Below are 19,156 nucleotides of genomic sequence, written 5' to 3' on the forward strand. Positions count from 1 at the left end.
AGTGCGGCTGGCTTCAAACCTGCGTGATCCTCCTGTCTCCACCTCCCAAGCGTGGGGATTACAAGTGTGCGCCACCACGCCTGGCTACACAGCTATCTTGAAGAAATGAGATAAAGACTTAAAATTCCATTAGAGTTCTCATAACAGAGATAGTGAACATATCCTATTTTGATAACTTTCTGTCTTCTCTCTATTGGCAGAGACAGAGTTCATCAATTATTAAAAGAGCTGTACTAAGTGTCCAAGACATATAGGAGGAACTGCATAATAAAAAAAAAAAAATGATAGTTAACATTTCTGTAGAGATTAGCATGTGACAGAAACACTCATTTTGGTACATATAGGTAAACTTTATTTATCACATACCTACTATCTAAAATGTCTGTTTATAATGTACCAATAAATTTTTTACACATTATGTAAAAATTAAAATAAAAAATAAAATATTGCTGTGCATATTTCACAGAAATGACTACAACTCATGGGGTAGACAACTCAAGATTACATACCTGGTAAATAGCAGATCACAAATCACAGCAAAGTTTGAATTCAATGCATATATATATATATATATATTTTTTTTTTGAGGTACTGGGGATGGAACCCAAAGGCATTTTACCACCCAGCTACACCCCCAGTCCTATATTTTATTCTTTATTTTGAAACAGGGTCTCACTGAGTTGTGAAGGGCCTATGTAGCTGAGACTGGCCATGAACCACAATACTCCTGTCTCAGCCTCCCAAATGCTGGGATTACAAGCGTGTGCCACCATGCCCAGATCTCATTGCCCATATTGATCAGTATTTGTCCTTTTAATATATGGAGAATATTTGGCCTGTAATCCCAATGCTTGGAAGGCTAAGATATGAGAATCACAGGCACAAGTCCAGCCTCAGCAACTTAGCAAGAACTGGTAGTTTCAAAAGTAAAAATAGGTTCTGGGGTATGGCTTGGAAATAGAATGCCACTGTTTTTAAATCCCACCCCCCCAGAAAAAAGAATATTTGGTTTGACAATAAAACAATCAAAATAAATATAGCTCTGAAATAATATAACTCGGTCTGTATGTAATATATTCTGGATCTCTACTTTTTCAGCACCATTTGCTGAAAACACTGGCTTTTCTCCAGTGCATTTTTTTGTTGTTGTTTTGTTTTTGTTTTTTTTTTGTTTTTTTTGCAAAAAACAACTGGCTATGAGTATGAGGACTGCTCTCTATATCCTATTCCATTGGTCTCTTTGTCTGTTTTGTGTTAATACCATGCTGTTTCTATTACTATAGCCTTGAAGTATAATTTGAAGTCAAGTGTTGTGTTGCATTCAGCATGCTTCTTATTGCTCATAATTGCTTTGGCTATTCTGGGTCTATTGTTCTTCCCATATGAATTTTAGGACTGTTTTGTCTAGGAAGACATTGATATTTCCATAGGAATCACATCAAAACTGTAGATCACTTTTGGTGGTTTGGCCATTTTAATATTAATTCTGTCTCTGCAGGAACACTGGACAATCTTGCCAGCTTCTGAGATATTCATTCCTTTCTTTCTTTAGGGTACTATAATTTTCATTATATTAGTCCTTTACCTCCTTTGTGATATTTATTCCTTAATAATTTTTTGAGGCTATTGTGAATGGAATTGTTTTTGTGACTTCATTTTCAGTGGATTCATGGTTGGTGTGTAGAAAAGCTACAGATTTTTAAAATTGAATTTGTTTTGTGTAATTACCTAGTTTATTGCCTTCTGGTAAAGCAGCAAATAGGAACTAAGACAGACTCTGAACAGCCAAAGCAATCTTGAGACAGAACAAAGCTAGAAGCACCACACTTCCTGATTTTAAAACATATTACAAGCCAGGCATGGTGGCACCTGCTTTTAATCCCAGCATTTGACAGTTTGAAACCAGAGGATTGCAGTATAGCCTCAGCTGCTACTTAGTGAGGCTCTTTGCAACTCAGTGAGATTCTCTTACAAAATAAAGAATACAAAATAGGTCAGGGCTATAGCTTAGAGGTAGAATCCCCTTGAGTTCCAGTACCAGACACACACACACAAAATATTCTAAAGCGATTTTTTAAATCACAGTCTTGAAATAATAAGAAACATGCAGGCCAACAACCCAGAAAAGATAGCCAGGATTCTTGCAGTCATGCACAGTGTACTGATCTTTTACAAGGTAGCCAAGACCATGTAATGGGTAGGAAACAGTTGCTTCAACAAGAGGTGCTGAGGATAATGGAAACCCAGATGTGGAAGAGTGAAATTAGACCCTTGTGCCATGGCCTGCACTATCAATGCCCAGCTGAATTGGCTATTTTTTATGTATTTGGTGGCGGATCCTGGAGCTCTAACCTGGGGCACTCTAATATAATGTACCTTAGTGGATGTACCAGTGTTGGGGCCCTCTCGGCTAGACCGGGATGGGGCAGTGGCTCAAGATGGCACCTAGGCATGTTGCCAAGTCACGAGGCTCACGAGGCTGACAGTGCCCTGAGCCTGTGCAGTGAGCCCTATCAGGCGCCCTATGGATGATCAGTGATGCAGCGCCTTGTGCTACCACCAGCCTGCCTAAGCTTGGAGTTGGTGGAGTGATGAGGGTGGGGTTATGATGTTGATATATATTTGCTTGCTGTGCACATTGAAGGAGAAGCATTAAAGAGGAAGTAGCATCATCAGCAGAGTCGGTGTTCGTGTGTTTCTTCCCTAGGCTCTGCTTGTCAGAGCCTTAGGGTCACAACAAGTGGTGCCGAAACCCAGAAACACCATGGGGTAAGTTTGGGACAAGTGGTGGCCCGTACTGGGAACTCTGGGGAACATACAGGGAATGCCATGGGGTAAGTTCGCAGGTAAGTGACGAAGGGACAGTGCTGTGTAGGTTCGCAGGATTTAGTGATGAAGTAGATAGCTTGCGGATTGTGATGAAGCAAGGCATATCATGGGGTCTAGGGTTACTACTATGAAAGTCAAAGAGGCTCTCTTTAAGATTCTTTTTAAGGAAGGAGTGAAAGAAATAGGCATCTTAAAGCAGGCATAATGATGGTAAATCAAAGAGTGGACCTATTACAAGAACAGGTCGACATCTTGGGACAGATGGCCATGGTACCATGTATTCAAAAATTGTCTGGATTATGCATAACCTCTGTGCAGTATCAGAATTTTTCCTGTGCAGGCAATCTATCCCGACAGATAGGCAGAATGCTTCTGGGAAATTGGAGCCATAAATTTGAACAGACTATGACCGAACCTCGAGCGTCCATTGTCGCGATCAAATCTACCCGTGTGGAGATTGCCTCAGTACAACAATGGATGGACCTGATATAGGGGATAGTGGGCTTCTTAAGAGATTGGGGTGGCGTGGCATTCTGGGCATTTTTTCCTGGTGGTAGTATGCTGTGTCCTGGTTGGATATATCAGGCGTATTTGACAACAAACTGTGCAACAACAGCACATGCTGGTGCAAGCTCTGGCTGCCCTTGAAGCTGGCTCATCTCCTCACATATGACTCAATATGCTGGATCGGTAGTCAAAGACGAGTACGATCGTCCCTGGGATCATATCAACCAAAGACAGGGGAGTAAACATGCTATTGCTTTCCCAATGATGGGTAAGAATGATTCTTGAGGTTGGACAACCTAAGACAGGCATGGTCCCAAGCCTTAATTTTAATTAAACAGAAAGGGGGAGATGTTGGGGCCCTCTCAGCTAGACCTGGATAGGGCAGTGGCTCAAGATGGCACCTAGGCATGTTGCCAAGTCACGAGGCTCACGAGGCTGGCAGTGCCCTGAGCCTGCCCAGTGAGCCCTATCAGGTGCCCTACAGATGATCAGTGATGCAGCGCCTCATGCTACCACCAGCCCGCCAAAGCATGGGGTTGGTGGAGTGATGAGGGAGGGGTTATGATGCTGATGTATATTTGCTTGCTGTGCACATTGAAGGAGAAGCATTAAAGAGGAAGTAGTATCATCAGCAGAGTCGGCGTTCGTGTGTTTCTTCCCTAGGCTCTGCTGGTCAGAGCCTTAGGGTCGTGACATACCAGTAAGGTACATCCCCACTATTTTAATTTTTTAGAAAACATCTTGCTAATTTACCCAGGCTGGCCCCCAAATGCCTGAGCCTTAGCTTCCCACATGGCTGGGATTAAGAGAATATTCTACTGCACTTGACTCAAAATGGATTCCCTACATCTAAGCAACCTAACACCACAGCTCAGCCTCACCCAACTAAAGAGGGCCCCAACACTAACATCAGCCTATAGCTGATAGCCAGAGCCTAGAGCTAGGAAACCACTGAATCCAAAGTCTGTTTGATACTGATAGGGTGACTAAGTGTAGAGCATTGGTTGTCCCTCTCATTATATGGGGCTGAGTGGAGCTGAGATGTGCATCCAGGGTCCAGCATCAGGGGGGATCCTACACCATATCACTAACCAGGCAAAAATAATAACTCAAAATTTCAAATGTGGCTTCCCATGACTACACACCACTTTGACAGCACTATAAAGTAGACTGTTAAGTAGAACCACTGTAAGTCAGGACCCAACAGTTCACCATTGCCCAGTGCTCAGCTCTGCCCACTGCTCAGATCCCAACAAATACTGAGCTCCATCCCAACCGCTCAACTCTGCCAATTGCTCAGTCCCGCCCAGTGCTCAGCTCTTACCTCTGTCAGCTCTGTGACAGATGCTCCTCCTACCTGTAGCTGCCATTGGCTCCTCCCACTCTGCACAGCCCAAACTGCTCCTCCTACCAGTTGGGGCCATTCACCTGCTTGACCACGCCCCCTCAGCCCTGTGGCAACCACTCCTCCTGTTGGTACCAATAAACCACCTCTGCTCAGAACCCCTCTGCTCTCCCAACAGGTCAGTCTCTCATTGGTGGCCCTGCTCTCCCCCTGGTTCTTTCTAATGGCCCCTCTGGGCTCTGCCTCGCCTCTAGCTCCACCCACTGGCTCCTCATACAATGGAGGACTACTTGCCTGTTAGACTATCTCCACTTAGCCCCTCCCACTCATCATCACCCCAGCCGCTTAGCCCCATCCCAATGGTATCACTCAGTTCTGAACTTCACTTTTCCAATTGGTTTCCTCACTTGGCTTAGCCCCTCCCTATGGAGACCTCAAGCCCATGGGTTCCGCCCTGCCCACCAGCTCCTCTTACCAGTTGCCTCCACCTGGTCTTCTTGACCCGCCCCTCCAGATCCCCGCAGGCTTCAACTACCAGCTATTGCCTCGCATGCTGATAGGCCCCACCCTCCAGCTATGCCCCTCCTATTGGGCCCTCCCACCCATCACTTTGGCTCTGTTTGGGCCCAGGGCCCACCATAGATTGTCCGCGCTCATATGTCTCCACTCTTCCCCTCTGGTATTTGTTCTCTGTTTCAGCCCAACTTCTGCTCCCCAGACAGTTGCTCCGCCCTTTTCTTTGGATCCACTTGGCTCCTTCCAGACTCTGAGGCACCCTTTAGCAGATTCTCTTCAGGTAGAAGTACCAAGGGCCTGGCCCTCTGCCTTTGTCTAGCTGTACGCGCTCCAGCCTGTCTGTAAGCCAGCCTTTCCCTGTTAATCAATAACTATCTGTGCCCACCTTGACTCCAGCCCCAACATTCCCAAATAAGGCTGCATGGTGTCTGACCATGCCCTCTCCACACTGAGTCTAAAGATGGCCTTTTAAATGTCGTGAGTGTAACAGATTATTTCCACAAGCCTCAGCCTTAAACTCAACTAGGGAGACAGGGCTGCTGCTGGGTACTTGGGCTGCAAATTGGGACTGACTTGGTTACTTTATATTTATTTATTTTTGGTGGTACTGGGAATAGAGCCCTCATCTACTTTTTATTTTGAAACAGATTCTCATTAAAATGCTGAGGCCTGCCTTAAACTTGCAGCTGTCCTGTCTCAAATTTCCAAGTACTGGGATTACAAGCATGCACCTCTGTGCCCAGCTTAGCTACCTTAAATAAGAAGAATTTGTTGAAAGAACAATGGAGAAGACACAAAGGAAATCTGAAGAAAAAAATCAAGGGTTAGCTGGGGCATATCATTTGGCCTTGAGGCTCAAACCCCTTATAAAGTCATCCTGGTGTTGCGGATGAAATGTGTATGGTGTGTGTGTGTGTGTGTGTGTGTGTGTGTGTGTGTGTGTGTGTGTGTGTCTGTTTGTGTGTGTGTCTGTGTGTGTGCCTGTGTGTGTGGAGAAGTAATTCCACCACCACCACCACACAGACAAACAGAAAACCCATGGATTTCTGCCCTAAGCTAAGAATAAATATTCATCGCTTAGACAGCTGCTGAAGATTTAAAGAAGTTTATTAAAAAGATAGAAATATAGGTTATAGTTACAGCCCTGTGCCAGGGATGGGCACAGGGGGGGAATCCGAATGGAAAATAACACAGAACCCCAGTATTCTCAGTTTTTATCCTGACTACTTCTGTGGCAAGTCCTTTGATCTATAGACTAGCCCATATCTCTACCCCCATCCTGTTTTTGCTATCTCTCTAGCAGAATTTGGGGAAGGAGGGGGAACAGTCCTGGCTCCAAACACAGGCCTCTACCTTTTGTTTAATCCCCCTCGATGTGCAAAATTGTTTCTTTTAGGAATGTAAAGAAACTTCCTTTCCTGGCTCCAGCCTTCCTCCTTTTTCTTTTTTTTAATGTAAATTGCAAGTCACTCCTTTCTGCCAGTACTGGCTTTTTCTTTTAGTATACAGGAGATATATTTTCAAAATTGGAAATCTTTCCCAATACTAATACATTAATACATTTTGAAACCTCTTTCCCATACTTATACACTGGGACACTGCCCTCTATCTTCTGTGGGAGATGGTTAGGCTGAGAAGGGAGGATTGGAGTTCAAGGTTAGCCTAATCAATTTAGCAAACCCTGTTTCAAAAGAAAAAAAAAAAAAAGGACTGAGTGTGTAGCTCTGAGGCAAAATGGCCCTGAGTTCATCCCCATTATACCTGTTTATTCCAAGGGTCCCCCAAATGGATATTTTCTGAAAGAGATATTGTCTTTAGCCAAGGATGGTAATGCATGCCTATAATCCCAGTACTTGGGTTGCCAAGAGAGGAGGCTAGCAGATTTGAGACCAGCCTCAGCATCTTATTAATGCCTTCTGCAACTTCATGAGACCCCATTTCAAAATAAAAAATAAGATAGGGTTGGGTCCTAAAGTATAAGAGGGAAGCAGAGGCACTGATTAGAGACAGTGCAGTTATGTGTAATCTCAAAGAGCAAGGCAGAGTCACTGTGATCTCAGGGTTTTCAACTTTCTCTATGTATTTTCAAGGTTTAAGTTTTAATTGCCTTTACATTCCCACTATTTCAACAAATATTCTCACTTTTCAACAAATAGTGTTGGAAAAGCTGGATTTCCATTCTTACTATGAGTAAAGATTAGGACAAAGGACAAGGAAGGAGATCTCTATGATGAAAATTATAAAACACTAAGGAAAGAAATTAAAGACCTTAGAAGATAGAAAGCCTGTCGCGACCCAAAGGCTCTGACCAGCAGAGCCTAGGGAAGAAACACACGAACACCAACTTGCTGATGAAGCTACTTCCTCTTTCTTCCCCACAGCAGTTTTCTTATATACCATACCAAGCCTGTTCCCAAAATATCCACCAATCCCATTCTGCCCATGTCCATCCCATGCTCCCAAGAATGTACCTCAGGCGTACTGGCCTAACCACGAGGCATTACATTACAGTCCATGCATGAGGCGCATGATACTGACAACAGCACATGCGCCAGCCAAGACCAACAGCGCATGCGCCAGGCAAGACCACCATCCTTGGCAGTCAGCCTGGGTGCCATCTTGGGCTAACATGTCACACCCTGGCTTCCCACAAAAGCTCTTCCATTCAACTGGGTAGGCAGAATGAATATTATCAAAATGTCCATTCTACCAAAAATGGTCTACACAGTCAATACAATCTCTGTTAAATTACTGTCATTCTTCACAGACCTAGCAAAATCAGTCTTAAACTTTATATAGAGAAAAGACCTAGAATAGCCAGAGCAATTGAATTTCCACAAAGGAACTAAAAACATATGTTGGAGAAAAGACAGCCTTTTCAACAAATGGTGTTGGGAAGAGCAAATGGTTTTTCTTTATAAAAACTAAATAACCCCCCACCTCTAATCTTGCCCAAGAGCCAACTCCAAATGGAGCAAAGACCTAGAAATTAGACCAGAGATTTTAAAATTCTAGAGAAGGGCATAGGTCCATTTCTCTAACAAATAGTCACTGGTTGAAAATACATTAAGTATTTAAAAGATTTACCACTAAATCTTTAAAATGGCAATTGAAATTTAAAAATAGGTCTGGGTGTACTAGTATTGGGGAGAGGTTTTAAAATGTATTAATGTATCAGTATTGGGAAAGATTTCCAATTTTAAAATATATCTTCTTTATTAAGAAAGTCAGGGTTAGCTAACAGGAAGAAGAGAGTTGTAATTTCCATTTGTAAAGGAAGGAAGGCTGGAGCCAGGAAAAAATGTGTCTTTACATTCCTAAGAACAATTTCACACATTTTGGGGGATAAGACAAAAGGTAAAAGCCTGTGTCTGGAGACAGAAATGCCTCCCCCTGGCTGGAGAGATAGCAGAAGCAGAGCTGGGGCTGGAGATAAGGGATAGCATTATCTCCAAAATCAAAGGGACCTGCTGGACTTGGGTGGGATAAAAACACTCAGTAAACTGGAGTTCTTTAGTATTTTCATTCAAATTGCCCCCCTGTTCCCCGCTCCGGCACACGGATGTAACTATCTCTATATTTCTATCTTTTTAATAAACTTCTTTAAATCTTTAGCAGCTGTCCAAGCGATGGATACTTATTCTTAGCTTAGGACAAGAATCCACGGTTTTTTTGTTTGTCTGTCTATGTGGTGGTGGTGGTGGTGGTGGTGGTGATGGGGATTACTTCTCTCCATGCACACACCACGCACATTTCACCCTACAACATGGGGCTGTACTTCAGAAGTAGATTGTTCCTTGAGTTTCATACTCAGTACTGCAACAGACTGGCTCAATCAGGAATAATAAATCCAGCACTAAATATACCCACTGAGTCCATTCGGGACCGAATTATCTCAGAAAGGTGGACAAAGGTTCGGTTGTAGTTCTGCAGCCTCTTATCTGCAGCAATTTTTTTCCCTTTTATAAAATAAACTCCTTTAAGCTCCTGTTCATGGTGCTAAACGTGGAGATTCCTCTCCAGGAAAAAATCTGGATTGACAAGGACCAATGACTCTTGTGCAATTGACCACTTTATTCTAGACACAAGATTTTTTATATTTCCCTATTTCCCCGTGATTCCCTAGTAGAAAAGTGCAAACACCCAAAAATACAATAGTGCGATATACATGTAAATCACCAACCCTGAACAAGACAAAAGTAAGGCCTGTGACATCACAGGTCTTTGTGATTGAAACCAGTTCATGACCCTACAGGTGGTCTTGTGCTTTAAGTCAGCCCCTTTGGCCTTGCCTTGGCCTTGCAGCTGCAGAGGCTTTTAGTGGGCAAATTCCATAAGAACAAAAGTCACACCCAAAATCACTTGAAGAATTCAGTTTTTAAGAGTTTTCTTTAACCCTTTTGGAAGTTTTATTCCCAGGGCTTAGTACAATGTCCTTCTCTATCTAGCAACCTCCTTTGAGCTGAATGGGGACAAAGTCATAGAATCCAGCTTTCATACATGTAGTTAGCATAGGGAAATCCATGTACATTTATGATGATTTAGAGGATGTTGATGAATGTCTGCTGGGTTTTGTCTGCAATACCATCTTCGGTCTGAACACTTCACCCTATTAAACACTTAAAGTATATTTTAGTAGACAGAGCCCAAAAAACAACATGAAGTTTTTATTATATGTTTTTTGTTCTGTCACAACTATTTTAACCAGGTGGTGTCGCCCTGTCTCCAGGCAGTGCTATCACTAGGTGCAAAGGTCAAGATTCCTCCTAGCCCTCAGCTCTATTGTAATGATTACAATGAAGGTCAAAGATAGGGAGGAATTCTGCATTTGTTAATTGCTGTAGCAGGACTGCTTCCACAGTATCTGAATTCTGACTAGATTTACATCTTTGAGCAAAGCTGAGGGTGTTTAGAGGCTTAGACAAATTACTAGAAGATTTATTTTCCATGGACTCAGTTTCTCTCACAGTCCTGAGCAATTCATGTGGGAAGTTAAAAGAATCATTACCAGAGAATAATAGTTATGAAAGAATATCTAAGAGTGTGGGAGTACTTTGGCCAAAGGCAACACTCCCTTGGGGCTTCTCCTTGAGATGCCGTGACAGTCCATGCGTCATGTGTGGGGGCACACGCAGACATCAAGGAAAGTGGGCCATGGCACAGTACCACAAAACAAAACAAACAAACAAAAAACACAAAAAAATCAGTTGTGAATTCAGGTCAACAGGTAATGATAAAAGCTGCACTATTAATCTAGATTAGAGTATTTTGTAAAATCCAACTCCATCTCACCCGGGAAGTGTTTCCATGGCTGGTATAGAATTTGACATGTTTCAAGAATGATCATCTCTATCTGGGCATGGTGGTGCTCACCTATAATTCCAGTACATGAGAGCCTGAGAGAGAAGAATCCCAGGTTTGAGAACAGCCTTAGGAACATAGTGAGATACTCAGCAACCTTGTGCAATCCTGTTTCAATAAATATTAATAAAAAGGGCTGCTGTGTATTTCAGAGGTAGAATGATCCTGGGTTCAAACTCCAGCACTAAAAAAAATAAAGTTTTTCTTTGCTTAGATCATAAATTACTTATGAATACATAGCTATTTGTAGCATTATATCTTTTTATGAGGTACTGGGGAGTGAATCCAGGCACATTCTACCTCTGAACTATAACCACAGCCCTATTTTTATTTTTTATATTGAAAAAAAGTCTCAGTAAGTTTCAGAGATTCTCACCAAACAGCTGAGGCTGGCCAAGAACCCATGATCCTCCTGTCTCAGCCTCCCAAGTACTAAAATTACAAGCTATGCCACCAAAGTGATAAGTAAAATAAAAAATTAAATGTGAGTAAAATAAAAATAAGTGAGTACGGCGGAGTGTGAAAAACATGAGAGAGGTCCGGTACACGTGGCATGTAAAGTTTTAATGGCACGGCTCTCCCGGGGATCAGGGCGAGGCACCGTGGGGCCCGCGCGCCTGTCCGAAGCTAGAGGATGCGGGCTCTCCTTTTCAAGGCATGCATCTCGCGAGATGGGGGTTTACTCGCGGGAACGCCCAATTCTCGCGGGGGTTTCAGCCCCTCCCTTGCCCTGCAGAGGTCATGTGACACAAAGTCACATGAGTGTAGGACCCAACTTAACATTGGGGCCTTTTGATGGTAGGGATAATGGATGACGATTGGACCCTCTAGCTTCTTCCTGCTGTCAAGGGGCGTCGTCAGGGGCCCCAGGCCGGGAGGAGTCGGGAGTCCAGTCCCCCAGAAGGGGGTGCAGGTGGGTGCATAGCTGCAGTGCGAATTGGAGGTTACCCTGGACAGCTTAGTGATGTGCGCTTGAGGAGGCTTGAACAGGCAAGGGCCTTTTCCAAGGGCACTGTTCCACACTGTTCCACTGTTCCACTCCTGGCCACACGCCGAGCAGTCTGATTGGTAGGCATGGCTTTGCCCCACTTGAGGCAGGCTCCTGGAGGTAGTTGTTGTTGCAGTCCTCCACACCTAGGTGGCGCTCCAGGGGGCTGAGCCGCCACCGCCAGCCAAAGGGCAGCTACCAGGGATCTGCTTTTTGGCAAAGTCGGAGTGTATGCTCCATTTCCGCCTGTTTCTCTCTGGAATTAAAACTTAGATGCTATGTTAAGGTTCTGTCAGCTGTGACGGACCTATACTCACAAAGAGCGCGTCCCGGGGCTGGTGTCCGGCAAGAATGGCAACGCAGACTCCCCACGGGCAGAGGGTGTCGCCCCAGCCCCGGCGTTTCCCACAGCACCTAGGGCGCGCCCACGCAGGCCGCCCAGCAAAATTGCAGTCTGGCACGGGCCAAGGTGGCGACTGTGACATCACCAGGCAGTGACTACGCGCCATCACAAAATGGCAGCTGGCAGGAAAATAAATGGAAGCTGATGGGGGAGAGCATTTGGAAGGATACCAGACCACTTATAAAAGTTCCTAACTATTCCTGGGCCACCGCAACCTATTTCCCAACTCGTATCAAGGCAGACAGGCTCTCAGGGCATCTGCTAGTATAAAGGTTCGACTCCCCATAATTGGTTCGTGGGCGGAAACGAAGAACAGGAAATGGGCGTCCCCGATTTCCCTGCTCAATCGTTCGGAAACAGAGGTTAAGAGATAGGGAAGAACGTCTTCATTCCTTCTCAAAATCGGAGGATGACCTGGTCATCCGCAGCGTGGTCCCAGTGGACCGGGGGACAATGGGTCACCAAGCGCTTGGATTTTTAGGTCCCAGTGGACCGGAAGACCCAAGTCCGGAACCCGCTAACCAAGGGAAGGAGGCAGTTTACCGGAGTGAAGTGTTGCCAGCCAGCGCTGGCTGCGACAGAAGCGCTGAGAAGCTGCTGGGAGCGTGGTGGAGCTGGGGCACGTGGATGCCGGTGGCTGGTGTGGACGGCACTGGCGGCTGGCGCAGGTGGGATCAGTGGGGGTGCGCAGGCGGCATGGCTTGCCGGGCCCGCGGCGTGGAGACAAAATGGCTTCCAGGCACACACCAGACGCTGTGGCTGGGCCCCGAGGAGCACTGCCAGTGAGCCTGGCTCGGGGCGGGTGGGGCAAACCGGCCAGAGGTCCCGGCGGTGACCAGAGAACAAAGCTGGAACGGTGCTTTAGGAGGTACAAGCGGCAGGCAGAGGTCCTGGCCCGCGCAGGCGGTTGGCAGGCAGAGCAAGTGCCAAGCTGCCTGGCTCGGGCCAGAAAGATGGCCGCCGACTCCTAGGATTGGTTAGGAGTGGAAAGTGGGAGGGGTTAAAGATGACGAGGCCTCCAGTGAGGCCATGAGGTGGGAGGGGTTAAAGATGACGAGGCCTCCAGTGAGGCCATGAGGTGGGAGGGGTTAAGGATGGCGAGGCCTCCAGTGAGGCCATGAGGTGGGAGGGGTTAAGGATGGCGAGGCCTCCAGTGAGGCCATGAGGTGGGAGGGGTTAAGGATGGCGAGGCCTCCAGTGAGACCATGAGGTGGGAGGGGTTAAGGATGGTGAGGCCTCCAGTGAGGCCATGAGGTGGGAGGTGTTAAGGATGGCGAGGCCTCCAGTGAGGCCATGAGGTGGGAGGGGTTAAAGATGGTGGGGCCAAGATGGCGGCCCCCCAGTGATTCCATGTGTGCAAGATCGCGGGCCAAAGCTGGCGACCCCCCCCCCTAGTAATCCCTGTGGCTGCTTACCGGAATGGCCAGGCCCAGGCAGCGGGGGTGGGCAGGCACAGGGTGAAGGGCGCCAGGGCGCGGGTCCAAGTGGAGGAACCAGCTGGAGCGCGGGCTGGACTTGGCGGGCTGGGGGCTGTTTAGCAGAGTGGTGGCCGCCTAGATGGAGGAGGCAGGCGGCCCCGGCAGGCAGGTCTAAGCAACGCCAGGCGCGGAGAAGACATAGACACGTGGTGTGGCACAGTCCATGGGCGGCGCGGTCCCATTCCAGCAGCGGGCTGCGTGGGCAGGCGGGAACGGCGGTTTTAGGAGGTCCAAGCAGCAGGCAGAGGTCCTGGCCCGTGCAGGAGGTCAGCAAGTAGAACAGGTGCCAGCATCACCCAAGGAGCCTGGCTCCAGGCGGGTGGAACTGGCAGCCTGGCGGCCGGCGGAGCCTGCACGCCCCGGCAGTGGTGGCTGCGGCCACAGTGGCAGTGGAAGATTGCCATCGGCGCTCCAGAAGAGAGCACGTGGGCAGGAAAAGATGGCCACTGGCTCTCAGCAGAGCACAGGGCTGGAATGATGGCCGCAGACTCTCAGCAGCGTGAGGGGCCGAAAAGATGGCCGCGAGCTCTCAGCAGAGCGCGGGGCTGAAAAGATGGCCGCGAGCTCTCAGCAGAGCTCGGGGCTGGAAAGATGGCCACCGGCTCTCAGCAGAGCTCAGGGCCGAAAAGATGGCCGCGAGTTCTCAGCAGAGCTCGTGGCTGGAAGAAGGCCGCCGGCTCTCAGCAGAGCGCAGGGCCAAAAAGATGGCCGTGAGCTCTCAGCAGAGCGTGGGGCCGGAAAGATGGCCGTGAGCTCTCAGCAGAGCTCGGGGCCGGAAAGATGGCCGCAGACTCTCAGCAGAGCCCGGGGTGGGAAGAAGGCCGCCGGCTCTCCCGGAGAGCGCGGGGCTGGGGAAGAAGGCAGGCATGGGGCGGCAGCGGCGGCAGTGGTGGGAGCAATGCCTGCAAGCGGAGCGCTGGTGTGGGACCTCACAGTCGAGCTGCTGGCGGGTCGGAGAGTCCAGGGCTCAAAAAGAGAGTAAAAATAAAAAGAGAAAACAAAAAAAAAAAAAAAGGAAAAAAATGGGGAGGGACCCAAGAGTTCTCCCGGTTCGGCACCAAATGATAAGTAAAATAAAAAATTAAATGCGAGTAAAATAAAAATAAGTGAGTACGGCGGAGTGTGAAAAACACGAGAGAGGTCCGGTACACGTGGCATGTAAAGTTTTAATGGCACGGCTCTCCCGGGGATCAGGGAGAGGCACCGTGGGGCCCGCGCGCCTGTCCGAAGCTAGAGGACGCGGGCTCTCCTTTTCAAGGCATGCATCTCGCGAGATGGGGGTTTACTCGCGGGAACGCCCAATTCTCGCGGGGGTTTCAGCCCCTCCCTTGCCCTGCAGAGGTCATGTGACACAAAGTCACATGAGTGCAGGACCCAACTTAACACAAAGCAGCTTATGTAACATTCTTTATTTTCAAATTTGACCTTTTTAAATACATCTTGCCAGTTTAAGCGCACCTTGTAGAGCTGAATTTTGAGACACTGTCCAAGATATTTTTCTATGCTGTCATTTGTAATGTGTTTTGTGAGAATCTCTGTGATTAACTTTTATTTTTTCTTTTAGTTTGTTTATCGGGGATTGAACCTAGGGGCATTCTACCTGTGGGCTACACTTACAACCCTATTTTATTTTCCTTTTTAAACTTTTAAACAGGATCTTTCTAGGTTGGTGAAAGTCTTACGACTCGCTGAGGCTGTCTTGGTACCTTCGATATTCCTATCTCAGTTTCCCAAGTACTGGGAAAACAAATATGCACCACCATGTCTGGCTTGAAATAAATTGTCTTAATCTCTCATAATTTTTGGTGTTATGAAAATGCATTTCTAAAGAAGGCCAGAGTTGTTGAAATACCAAATTCTTGAGATAATGCTCTTGATATGAAGGCAAGACTCATAGAAACACAGGAAGAACAGGCTGTCAATGGAGCATGTAGCCCTGAGTAGTTGTGCCCACACCCAAAGTGCCTGAATGAAGCTCCTGAGGTACTTGTGAGTTAAAAGTGATATTTCATGGAAAGTGGAGCTGACATTCTTTTTTGCTGTTCGGATATTTACCAGGCAAGTGTGTTTATGTGTTTCTCTAGGTTATATGAACTGCTCAGATTTATTAGAAACAATTCCATGATACTACAACAAAGGAATTGGTCACTAGTTCTAGAGATTTCAGTAAATTTAATATAAGTTAGATAGTCCTTATCACTAGTTATGGGAAATTCTGGTGTTAAGTTCTTATCTGCATCCCCATTTATGCCGACCCCCCATGACTGGGGAAATAAAGCAATTGTAGATATGTACCAGGTCTTGAGGAGTAATGTTTTATTTTATTTTATTTTTTTTTTGAAATGTAAAATTTAGCCAGATAAACAGGCCTTTGTTTATAATAATATAAGTATGCCAAGCCATGAAAATAGTATTTTTATTTTATCACAATTTTTTATTGAAAATGGCATACATTCACACAGTGCTTGGTTCTCTCCCCTGCTGCCTTTTTCCTCCCCTCACAACAATGAGTGTCCAGGCTGACCATGCTACATTCATACCTTTAAATATATTCAGATGTAGCTCCTCTATTAGTCAACCTCCATCCTTCTTCCTCTCATGCTCTGCCATTCTAGATTTGCTGAGGTTTCCCCTCAATTATGTGAAGTCCCTCTGGTATCCCTAATACTCCCGTATTTGAGTATATTAGAGAAAAAAATATGTCTCTTCTCTTTCAGTGCTTGGCTGATCTCACTTAACATAATGTTCTCCAGGTCTTTCTATCTTCTTGTGAATAACATGATTTTGTTCGTCATTGCTGAGGAGAATTCCATTATGCATATTTCCCATAATTTTACAATCTACTCATCTGTTGATGGAGACCTAGGTTGGTTCCATATTTTGTGCTACTATGAACATGGGTATGCATATGTTGCTGTATTCTGATTTCAAACCCTTTGTAAAGATAACCAGGAATGGTATGTCTGTATCATATGGTGGATCCATTCCCAATTTTTAAGGCATCTCCACATGGATCTCCATAGTGGCTGAACTAGTTTTCACTCCTATCAAAAGTGTAAAAGAGTTCCTCTTTTCCCACATCCTTGCCAGCATTTGTTGTTATTTGATGCCTTTATGCTTGCCACTCTAACTGGGGTTAGATGAAATCTCAGTGTAGTTTTGATTTGCATCTCCCTAATGGCTAATGATGTTGAACATCTTTTCATGTTTCTATTGGCTATTTATTTAAATTATTTATTTATTTTTAATTTTTTATTGGTACATTATATTCATATGTCATTTTGGGGTAAAAACGTGTGTGTACATACATGTACACATCACTGATTTAACCCCTACCAATTTCCACACCATTCCCTCCCCGTTCCTCCTTCCTTTCCTTGGCTTAGTGGTTGACTTCAATATGTTTAAGTACATTGCGTGTTTTAGAGATTTTTCTCCCCCCCCCCTTTAGGTTGTCTTGTTTGCTCCTTTATAGGATTTCCTTTTTCATCTAGAGTTCTTCCTATGACCCATTTCTCCCTAGATCTCACATATTAGGGAAAGCATCTGATTTCTTATTTTTTGTGACTGACTAATCTCACTTAGCATAATGTCCTCCAGTTCCATCCGTTTTCCTGAAAATGATGTAATTGAATTACTTTTAATGGCTGAGTAAAATTCTATTGTGTACATATCCCACAGTTTTATAATTCATTCATCTGTTGATGGACATCTTGGCATACTAATTTAAATACTGAATATTGCCAGATGTGGTAGCACACACTTGTAATTCCAGTAGTACAGAGGCTGAGACAGAAGGATCACTGGTTCCCAGCTATGTAGGCACTCCACAATTTAGTGAGACCATGTTTTAAATAAGAGATAAAAAGTAGGGCTGGTGGTGTAGCACAAAGGTAGAAATGCCCCTGGTTTCAATCCCCAGTACTGCAATATATGAAAATAAAAGCCAGGCTTGGTAGTGAATGCTTGTAATCACAGTACTTGAGAGGCTGAGACAGGAAGATCACAGGTTCAAGGACAGCCTCAGTAAGTAGTGAGACTCTCATCAATCTAGTGAGACACTGTTTCCAAATAAAATATAAAATAGGTTTGGGAATGTACCTCAGAGGTAGAATACCTCTTGGTTCAATCCTCAGTACCTCATACACAACACATACAAATTCAGAATGTAAATATAAAACTGGAAGAGGCTTATTTGATAGATTATAAAAAAAAGTTTTCTATTAAATATAGAACTCCAAGCCAGGAATAGTGGCAAATGCTTGTAATCCCAGTATGTGGGAGGCTGAGACCGAGGATTGCTGCTTTATGGCCAGTCTTAGCTACTTAATAAGGTCCTCTGCAACTTAGTGAGACCATGATTCAAATTAAATAATTAAACATGGGACTGGGGTGTAGCTCAGAGGCACAACACTTCTGGGTTTAATCTCCAGTATTGCAAGAAAGAAAAAAATGTATATGTGTATGTATGTATATATGTATGTATGTATGTATGTATGTATGTATGTATGTATGTATGTGTATATATTTTTTCAGCATACATATATATATATATGCATATAGACATATGTACGTAGGTGTGTGTATATACAGATATATAGGTATATAGACATAGAATTCCAGTATGTATGCATATATATGTATGTGTATATGCATAGACACATGACCTCACAAAGAGCCTCTATGAGGTGTCAGGGACTGGGTATATAAGGACCTGGCTGTTACTGGGCATTTGTCCATTGAGTACAGGGAAACTTAATTTTAACAGAGACTTTTCCCTTCTTCCAAAGTCTCAACTCTGAGAAGAAAGAGTGGGTCATGCGGGGACAGTACGAGGAGCCAACGCGCATTTACCCTGAGGCTCAGGATATTATCAGGCAGCTGCTGACAGTAGACCCAGCCCAGAGGCCGACAGCTGAAGAGATTCTAGGGCACCCATGGCTGGTTCAGGGTGAAGACATACTATCTCCTCCCAAGCCTCTCCCCAAGGATCCGAATGCCTTGACTTTAAGGGTCATGCATTGCCTGGGATATGACCCACACCTAACCTGGATGTCTGTGTCCAATAGACTCAAATGGTTAATGTGAGTGCCACCTACCTCATGGTATAACAAAGGGTGAGCCAGGGTACAGTCCAGGCGAGGCAGAAACATCAGAGCAGCTCACACCTCCAATATGAGCACACCCTTCTGCTCTCCCCCCAGTTCAGAGAGCTAGTGAGCCTGCTTGTCCCACCAGCCCCTTGCTCTCTGGGCATTTCCTGGACCAAGAGGACACACAGTTATAGCAGAAGAGAGAGAGAAGACACAGCCTCCCAGCCATTCCAGCATGGGAGGGAGTAGTGCCAGCTTGATGAAGAGTGCCAACAGCTTGCCCAGTGAGAGAATGCCCAGGGAGAGACTGCCCAGCAAGAGCCAGCTCAGCCAAGAGGGGAGAGGAGAGAGCCTGCCAAGCAAGATCCTGCTCAGGGAGAACCTTCCCAGCAAGATACTGCCCAGAAAATGCCTGCTGAATATTCACCTGCTGAGCCCAAAAGGGAGAAGGAACAGGCTCCCTACCATTCAGCACTGGCACCAGAAAAAAGAAAATGACAGCTGGGCCCCCTCTCTGTCGACCATCACAGACAGAGAGGAGAATATGCCAGTGCCTGAGGTGCGCACCCCTCCCCAGAGTGAACAAAGCCTGGGAAGCATGAGTGAGAAGTCCCCCATTCCCAGCATGGCACCCCT

This window comes from Muscardinus avellanarius, assembly GCF_963383645.1.
Source record: "Muscardinus avellanarius genome assembly, chromosome: Y".
NCBI lineage: Eukaryota > Metazoa > Chordata > Mammalia > Rodentia > Gliridae > Muscardinus > Muscardinus avellanarius.